The sequence below is a fragment of the Myotis nattereri genome (assembly GCF_964212035.1).
Source record: "Myotis nattereri genome assembly, chromosome: 3".
NCBI classification, from domain to species: domain Eukaryota; kingdom Metazoa; phylum Chordata; class Mammalia; order Chiroptera; family Vespertilionidae; genus Myotis; species Myotis nattereri.
Window position 1 is genome coordinate 109,238,573 of NC_138077.1, and position 9,951 is coordinate 109,248,523.

Consider the following 9,951-nt stretch of genomic DNA (forward strand, 5'->3'; position numbering starts at 1 on the left):
CCCATCAGCAGATGAGTGGGTTAAAAAACTGTGGTACATCTACACAATGGAATACTACGCTGTGGTAAAAAAGAAGGAACTCTTGCCATTTGCAACAGCATGGATGGAACTGGAGAGCATTATGCTAAGTGAAATAAGCCAATCAGAGCAAGATAAATATTACATGATCTCACTCATTTGTGGAATATAGAGAACAACATAGACTGATGAACAGGGACAGATCCAAAGACAGAGAAACAGCGATCGGACTATCAATCCCCAGAGGGAAAGTAAGGGAGGGTGGGGGTAAAGGGAAGAGATCAACTAAAGGACTTGTATGCATGCATATAAGCCAAACCAATGGACATGGACAACAGGGGGATGAGAGCATGAGTGGGGGGGGAGAGGAGGTTGGGGGTTAATGGGGGGATGAGGACACATTTGTAATACCCTAACCAATAAAGAAATTAAAGATAAAATAAAAGATCTTAGCTATTGTAAATAGTACCACTATGAACATAGGGGTACATATGTTCTTTCTGATTGGTATTCCAGACTTTTTACGATTTATTCCTAGAAGTGGGATCACTGGGTCAAATGGAAGTTCCATATTAAATTTTTTGAGGAGACTCCACACTGCTTTCCATACTAGCTGTACCAGTCTGCATTCCCACACGCAGTGTAATAAAGTTCCTTTTTCTCAAAATCCTTGCCAGCACTGGTAGTTTGTTGTTTCATTGATGGAAGCCATTCTGAAAGATGTGAGGGGTGTAACTCATTGTCATTTTAATTTGCATCTCTCTCATGATTAGTGACATTGAGCATTTTCCCATGTATCTCTTGGCCATTTGTATGTCTGCTTTGGACAAGTGTCTATTTAGGTCGTCTGCCCATTTTTTTAAAATTTTATATTATTTTATTTTTAAAATCTTTATTGTTGAAAGTATTACATAAGTCCCCTTTATCTCCCATTGATGCCCCAACCCCCACCCCAGGCCTTCACCACCCTATTTTATGTGTCCATGGCTTATGCATAAATGCATATAAGTTCATTGGTTGATCTCTTCCAACCCATCCACCCTCCCTTGCCTTCCCTTTGAAATTTGACATTTTGTGTGATGATTCTATGTCTCTGGATCTATTTTTGTTCATCAGTTTATGTTGTTCATTAGATTCCACATATGAGTGGGATCATGTAAAACTTGTATTTCCCAGACTGCCTTATTTTGCTTAACATAATGCACTCCGGGTCCATCCATGCTGTGGCAAATACTAAGAGTTCTTTGTTTTTTACAGCTGTGGAGTATTCCATTATGTAGGTGTACCACAGGTTTTTTTTTTTTTAATGTTTTTTTATTTTATTTTATTGTTCCAAGTATTACAAATAGTAGTACACATGTCTCCTTTTTTCCCCATTGACCTTCCCACAGCCTTCCCTACCCACTGGCACATGCCCTCACCTCCACTCCCCCAGTGTTCTGTGTCCATTGGTTATGATTGTATGCATGCATATAAGTCCTTTGATTGATCTCTTACCTTGCCCCCCAAACCCTCCCTAGCCTTCCCACTGTAGTTTGACAGTCTGTTCAATGCTTCTCTGAACCTGAATCTATTTTTATCATTTTATAATGTTATTTATTATCCACAAAAGAGTGAGATCATGTGGTATTTATCTTTCACTGACTTGCTTATTTCACATAGCATAATGCTCTCCAGTTCCATCCATGCTGATGCAAATGGTAAGAATTCCTTTTTTTATACCAGTGTGGTATTCCATTGTGTAGATGTACCATAGTTTTCTAATCCACTCATCTGCTGATGGGCATTTAGGCTGTTTCCAAATCTTAGCTATTGTAAATTGTGCTGCTATGAACATAGGGGTGCATATATCCTTTCTGATTAGTGTTTCTGTTTTCTTTGGATATATTCCTAGAAGTGGTATTACTGGGTCAAACGAAATTTCCATTTTTACTTTTTTGAGGAAAGTCCATATGTTCTTCACAATGGCTGCAGCAGTCTACATTCCCACCAGCAGTGCACGAGAGTTCCTTTTTCTCCACATCCTCTCCAGCACTTGTCATTTGTTGATTTGTTGATGATAGCCATTCTGACAGGCGTGAGATGGTACTTCATCATTGTTTTGATTTGTATCTCTCAGATGATTAGTGACTTTGATAATGTTTTCATATGTCTCTCTGCCTTCTGTATGTCCTCCCTGTAAATGTTGGAGATTAAACCCTTATTGATTATAACATTGGAAAATACGTTCTCCCATGTAGTGGGCTTTCTTGTTGTTTTCTTGATGGTTTCTTTTGATGTGCAGAAGCTTTTTATATTGATGTAGTCCCATTTGTTTATTTTCCCTTTAATTTCCATTGCTCTAAGATCTGTATCAGTGAAGATATTCTTTTGGTATATGTCTGAGATTTTGCTACCTGTGGATTCCTCTAAGATTTTTATGGTTTCCTGACTTGTTAAGTCCATTATCCACTTTGAGTTTATTTTTGTGTATGGTGTAAGTTGGTGATCTAGTTTCATTTTTTGCATGTATCGGTCCAATTTTCCCAACACCATATATTGAAGAGACAGTCTTGACTCCATTGTATTCTCATGGCCCCTTTGTCAAATATTAATTGAGCATAATGGCTTGGATCTATTTCTGGGTTCTCTGTTCGGTTCCATTGGTATATATGTGTGTTCTTGTGCCAGTACCAGGCACTTTTGAAACAGTGGATGTATAATACAGTTTGGTATCTGGTACTGAGATCCCTCCTACTTTGTTCTTCTTTCTCAGGATTGGTACAACTATTCAGGTATTTTTTTTTTTAATTTTTATTCCAGATGAATTTTTGGAGAGTTCACTCTAAGTCTGTGAAATATGCTGTTGGTATTTTAATGGGGAGTACATTGAATCTATAAATTACTTTGTGTAGTATGGACATTTTAATAATGTTGATTCTACCAATCCATGAAAAAAGAATGTTTTTCCATCTGTTTATATATTTGTCTCTTTTTTTTCAGTGTCCTGTTATTTTCTGGGTACAGGTTTTTTACCTCCTTAGTTAAGCTTATTCCTACGTATCTTAATTTTTTTGGTGCAATGGTAAATGGGATAGCATAATGCTCTCCAGTTCCATCCATGCTGATGCACATGGTAAGAATTCCTTCTTTTTATAGCAGTGTAGTATTCCGTTGTGTAGATGTACCATAGTTTTCTAACCCACTCATCTGCTAATGGGCATTTAGGGTGTTTCCAAATCTTAATTATTGTAAATTGTGCTGCTATGAACATAGGGGTGCATATATCCTTTATGATTGGTGTTTCTGATTTCTTGGGGTATATTCCTAGAAGTGGAATTACTGGGTCAAATGGCAGTTCCATTTTTAAATTTTTGAGGAAACACCATACTGTTTCCCACAATAGCTGCACCAGTCTGCATTCCCACCAGCAATGAAGAATGGTTCCTTTTTTTCCGCATCCTCTCCAGCACTTGTCATTTGTTGATTTGTGTATGATAGTCATTCTGACAAGTGTTAGGTAGTACCTCATTGTTGTTTTAATTTGAAACTCACAGATGATTGGTGACTTTGAGCATGTTTTCATGTGTCTCTGGGCTTTCTGAATGTCCTCTATTGAAAAGTGTCTATTTAGGTCCTTTGCCCATTTTTTGATTGGGTTGTTTACCATCCTTTTGTATGAGTTCCCTGTAAATGCTGGAGATTAAACCCTTATTGGTGATAACACTGGCAAATACATTCTCCCATGTAGTGGGCTTTCTTGTTGTTTTGTTGATGGTTTCTTTTGATGTGCAGAAGCTTTTTATATTGATGTAGTCTCATTTGTTTATTTTCTCTTTAATTTCCATTGCCCTAGGATCTGTATCAGTGAAGATATTCTTTTGGCATATGTCTGAGATTTTGCTGCTTGTGGATTCCTCTAAGATTTTTATGGTTTCCTGACTTGTTAAGTCCATTATCCATTTTGAGTTTATTTTTGTGTATGGTGTAAGTTGGTGGTCTAGTTTCATTTTCTTGCATGTATCGGTCCAATTTTCCCAACACCGTATATTGAAGAGACTGTCTTAACTCCATTGTATTCTCATGGCCCCTTTGTCAAATATTAATTGAGCATAATTGCTTAGATCTATTTCTGGGTTCTCTATTCCGTTCCATTGGTCTATATGTCTGTTCTTGCGCCAGTACCAGGCAGCTTTGAGAACAGTGGCTTTGTAATACAGTTTGATATCTGGTATTGAGATCCCTCCAACTTTGTTCTTCTTTCTCAGGACAGCTGTGGCTATTCGGGGTCTTTTTTATTCCAGATGAATTTTTGGAGAGTTTGTTCTAGCTCTTTGAAATATGCCATTGATATTTTAATAGGTATTGCATTGAATCTATAGATTGCTTTAGGTAGTATGGACATTTTAATAGTGTTGATTCTACCAATCCATGAACAAGGTACGTTCTTCCATTTGTTTATGTCCTCCTCTATCTCTTTTTTTCAATGTCTTGTAGTTTTCTGAGTACAGGTCTTTTACATCCGTGGTTAAGTTTATTACTAGGTATCTTAGATTTTTGGGTTGTTTTTTTTTTGGTGCAATGGTAAATGGGCTTTTATTATGTTGAGGCATGAACCCTCTCTTCCCACTTTGCTGAGAGTTTTTATCAAGAAAGGGTATTGGGTTTTGTCAAATGCGTTTTCTTCATCAATTGTTATGAATATGTGATTTTTGTCTCTCAGTTTGTTTATATGATGTATCACATTTATTGATTAGGGATATTGTACTATTTTTGCATTTCTGGAATAAATCCCACTTGGTCATGGTGTATGACCTTTCTAATGTATTGCTGAGTTTGATTTGCTAGAATTTTGTTGAGGATTTTAGTATCTATGTTCATCAAAGATATTGGCCTGTAGTTTTCTTTTTTTGTGGTGTCTTTATCTCATTTTGGAATTAGGGTAATGCTGGCTTCATAGAAAGAGCTTGAAAGTGTGCCTTCCTACTGAATTTTTTGGAATAGTCTGAGTAGGATATATTTTAGTTATTTTTTGAATGTTTGGTAGAACTCCTCTGTAAAGCCGTCCATACTAGGGCTTTTGTTTGCTGGAAGATTTTTGATCACTGTGTCAATTTCTTCGGTAGTTATCAGCATATTCAGGAATATTGATCTTTTTGGTTGAGTTTTGAGAGCTTGTATTTTTCTAAGAATATGTCCATTTTGTCTCAGTTGTCCTTTTTGTTGGAATAGAGTTGTTCATAGTATTTTTTCATAATTGTTTGTATTTTGTGGGATCAGTTGTTATTTCACCTTTCATTTCTGATTTTGTTTATTTGGGTCCTGTCTCTTTGCTTCTTGGTGAGCCTGGATAGAGTTTCATTAATCTTATTTATCCTTTCCAAGAACCAGCTCTTGGTTTTATTGATCTTTTGTATTGTTTTTTTTTTTTTTTGTCTCTATGTCGTTTATCTCCATTCTGACCTTTATTATTTCCTTTCTTCGGCTTATGGTGGTCTTTTCTTGTTGCTCTCTTTCTAACTCTTTGAGTTGTAGGGTTAGAAAATTAATTACCATTGTTTCTTGTGTTTTGAGGCAGGCCTGTAGAGCTATGAACTTCCCTCTCAAGACTGCTTTCACTGTATCCCATACATTTTGGATTGTTGTATTGTCATTATTGTTTGTTGCCATGATGCTTTTTATTTCTTCTTTGATCTCTCTGGTAACCCAGTCATCATTTAATATCATGCTATTTAGCCTCTAGGTGTTTCATTTTTTAAATTGCTTTTATTGTAGTTGATTTCTAGCTTTATGCCATCTGAGAAGATTCTTGATATGATTTCCATCTTCTTGAATTTGAAGAGACTTTGCCTGTGACCCCATATATCATCTATCTTTGAAAATGACCCATGTGCACTTGAGAAGAATGTATATTCTGTGGCTTTTTGGTGAAACATTCTGCAGATGTCAATTAATACCATCTGTTCTAGTGTGTCATTTAGGATTGATGTTGTTTCTTTGCTGATTTTTAGTTTAGAGGATTTCTCCAAAGTTGATAGTGGGGTATTAAACTCCCTTACTATGAGAGTATTGCTCTCACTTTCTCCCTTGATATCCTCCAAAAGTTTTTTGTTTTTTTTTTTAATGTATTTGGGTGCTTCTGTATTGGGTGCATATATGTTTACCTGAGTCATCTCTTCTTTTTGGATTGCTCCCTTTTATTATGAAGCGGCCTTCCTTATCTCTTGTTATGTCCATCATGTTGAGATCTAATTTGTCAGATATAATTATTACTACCCCAGCATTTTTCATTTCCATTTGCCTGAAAAACCTTTTTCCATCCCTTCATCATCAGTTTGTTTGAATCCTTTTTTCTGTTGTGGGTTTTCTTTAGACACCAGATATGTGGGTCATGTTTTCTTATTCACTCAGCTACCCTATGTCTTTTAATTGTGACATTTAATCCATTTACATTCAAAGGTATTGATAGGTACTTGTTTTTTTCCATTTTTATTCTTTTTTATTTCTGGAATTATATTTATTATTTTTTATTTCTGGAATTATTATTTTTTTATTGCTTAAAGTATTACAAAGGGTATTACATATGTGACCTTTTTTTCCCCCACCCCTTGACAATCCTTTGGCATCCCCTACCCCCCAGTGTCTTATGTCCATTGGTTATGCTTATATGCATGCATAGAAGTCCTTCGGTTGATCTCTTACCCCCCTCTCTCCTGCCGCCCAACCTCCCCAGCCTTTCCGCTTCAGTTTGACAATATGTTTGAGGCAGCTCTGCCACTGCATCTATTATTATTCAAAAGTTTATAATGGTCTCTATTATCCATGAATGAGTGAGATCATGTGGTATTTTTCCTTCATTGACTGACTGACTTCACTTAGCATAATGCTCTCCAGTTCCATCCATGCCGTTGCAAATGGTAAGAGTTCCTTCTTTTTTACAGCAGCATAGTATTCCATCATGTAGATGTACCACAGTTTTCTAATCCATTCGTCTACTGATGGGCACTTAGGCTGTTTCCAGATGTTAGCTATGGTGAATTGTGCTGCTATGAACATAGGGGTGCATATATCCTTTCTGATTGGTGTTTCTGGTTTCTTGGATATATTCCTAGAAGTGGAGTCACAGGGTCAAATGGGAGTTCCAGTTTTAGTTTTTTAGGAAACTCCATACTGTCTTCCATAGTGGCTGCACCAGTCTGCATTCCCACCAGCAGTGCACAAGTGTTCCTTTTTCTCCACATCCTCTCCAGCACTTGTCGTTTGTTGATTTGTTGATAATAGCCAGTCTGACAGGAGTGAGATGGTACCTCATTGTTGTTTTGATTTGCATCTCTCGGATGATTAGTGACTTTGAGCATGTTTTCATATTTCTCTTGGCTTTCTGAATGTCCTCTTTTGAAAGGTGTCTATTTAGGTTTTGCCCATTTTTTATTTTTTATTTTATTGCTTAAAATATTACAAAGGGTATTACATATGTGTCCATTTTTCCCCACTGCCTTAGACAGTCTCCTAGCCTCCCCTATCCCCCAGTGTCTTATGTCCATTGGTTATTCTTATATGCATACATACAAGTCCCTTGGTTGATCTCTTACCCCCTACCTCCTGCCCCCCCATTTTTTGATTTGATTGTTTATCTCCCTTTTGTTAAGTTGTATGAGTTCCCTATAAATTTTGGAGATTAGGCCCTTATCAGATATGACATTGGCAAATATGTTTTCCCATGCAGTGGCTTTTCTTGTTGTTTTGTTGATGGTTTCTTTTGCTGTGTAGACGCTTTTTAATTTGATGTAGTCCCATTTATTCATTTTATCTTTAGTTTAAAGTGCCCTAGGAGCTGTATCAATGAAGAAATTGCTTCAGCATATGTCTGAGATTTTGTTGCCTTTGGATTCTTCTAGAATTTCTATGGTTTCCTATCATACATTTAAGACCTTTATCCATTTTGAGTTTATTTTTGTGTATGGTGTAAGTTGGTGGTCTAGTTTCATTTTTCTTGCATATATCTGTCCAATTTTCCCAACACCATATATTGAAGAGACTATCTTGGCTCCATTGTATGTTCTTGCCTCCTTTGTCTAATATTAATTGGGCATTTTGGTTCGGGCCGATTTCTGGGCTCTCTATTCTATTCCATTGATCTATATGTCTGTTCTTGTGCCAGTACCAGGCAGTTTTGAGAACAGTGGTTTGTAATACAGCTCGATATCTGGTATGGAGATCCCACCTACATTGTTCTTTCTCAGGATTGCTGCAGCTATTCGGGGTCTTTTTTCATTCCAGATGAATTTTTGGAGAGTTTGTTCTAGGTCTGTGAAGTATGCCGTTGGTATTTTAATGGGAAGTGCGTTGAATTTATAGATTGCTTTGGGTAGTATGGACATTTTAATGATGTTTATTCTACCAATCCATGAACACGGTATTTTCTTCCATCTGTTTATGTCTTCCTCTATCTCTTTTTTAACATCCTGTAGTTTTCTGAGTAGAGGTCTTTTACCTCTTTAGTTAAGTTTTTTCCTAGGTAGCTTAATTTTTTTGGTGCGATGGTAAATGGGATTGTTTTTATAATCTCTCTTTCTGAAAGTTCAGTATTGGTGTATAGAAATGCCTCAGATTTCTTGGGGTTAATTTTGTATCCTGCTACATTGCCAAATTCATGTATTAAGTCTAATAGCTTTTTGATGGAGACTCTAGGGTTTTGTATGTATAATATCATGTCGTCTGCAAATAAGGACAGTTTTACTTCCTCTTTTCCAATTTGGATGCCTTTATTTCTTCTTCTTGCCTAATTGCAATGGCTAATACTTCCAGTACTATGTTGAACAGGAGTGGTGAGAGTGGGCATCCCTGTCTTGTTCCTGTTCTTAGGGGAAATGGTGATAGTTTTTGTGCATTGAGTATGATGTTGGCTGTGGGCCTGTCATATATGGCTTTTATGATGTTGAGGTATGATCCTTCTACTCCCACCTTGCTGAGAGTTTTCATAAAAAATGGGTGTTAGATTTTGTCAAATGCTTTTTCTGCATCAATTGATATGACTATGCGGTTTTTTTCTTTCAATTTGTTTATCTGATGTATCACGTTTATTGATTTGTGGATATTGTACCACCCTTGCATCCCTGGGATATATCCTACTTGGTCATGGTGTATGATCTTTCGATGTACTGCTGGATCCGATTTGCTAAGATTTTGTTGAGGATTTTGGCATCTATGTTCATGAGGGATATTGGCCTGTAATTCTCTTTCGTTGTGTTGTCTTTACCTGGTTTTGGTATTAGGGTGATTCTGGCTTCATAGAATGAGCTTGGAAGTTTTCCTTCCTCTTGAATTTTTTGACATAGTCTGAGGAGAATACGTTTTATTTCTTCCTTGAATGTTTGGTAAAACTCCCCTGTGAAGCCGTCTGGTCCTGGGCTTTTGTTTGATGGAAGAGTTTTGAAGACTGCTTCAATTTCTTCCATAGTTATTGGCCTGTTGAGATTTTTAGATTCTTCCTGATTGAGTTTTGGAATGCTGTATTTTTCTAAGAATTTGTCCATTTCCTCCAGGTTGTCTAGTTTGTTGGAGTAGAGCTGTCCATAGTATTTTTTAACAATCATTTGTATTTCTGTGGGGTCTGTTGTTATTTCGCCTCTTTCATTTCTGATTTTGTTTATTTGGGTCCTTTCTCTTTGCTTCTTGGTGAGTCTGGCTAGAGGTTTGTCAATCTTGTTTATCCTTTCAAAGAACCAGCTCTTACTTTCATTGATTTTCTGTATTATTTTTTTTGGTCTCTATGTCATTTATTTCTGCTCTAATCTTTATTATCTCCCTCCTTCTGCTCAATCTGGGGTTTTCTTGTTGCTCTCTTTCTAATTCTTTGAGTTGTAGAGTTAGATGGTTTACTACCATTTTTTCTTGTTTTTTGAGATAGGAATGTAGAGCTATAAACTTCTGTCTCAGGACTGCTTTCATTGT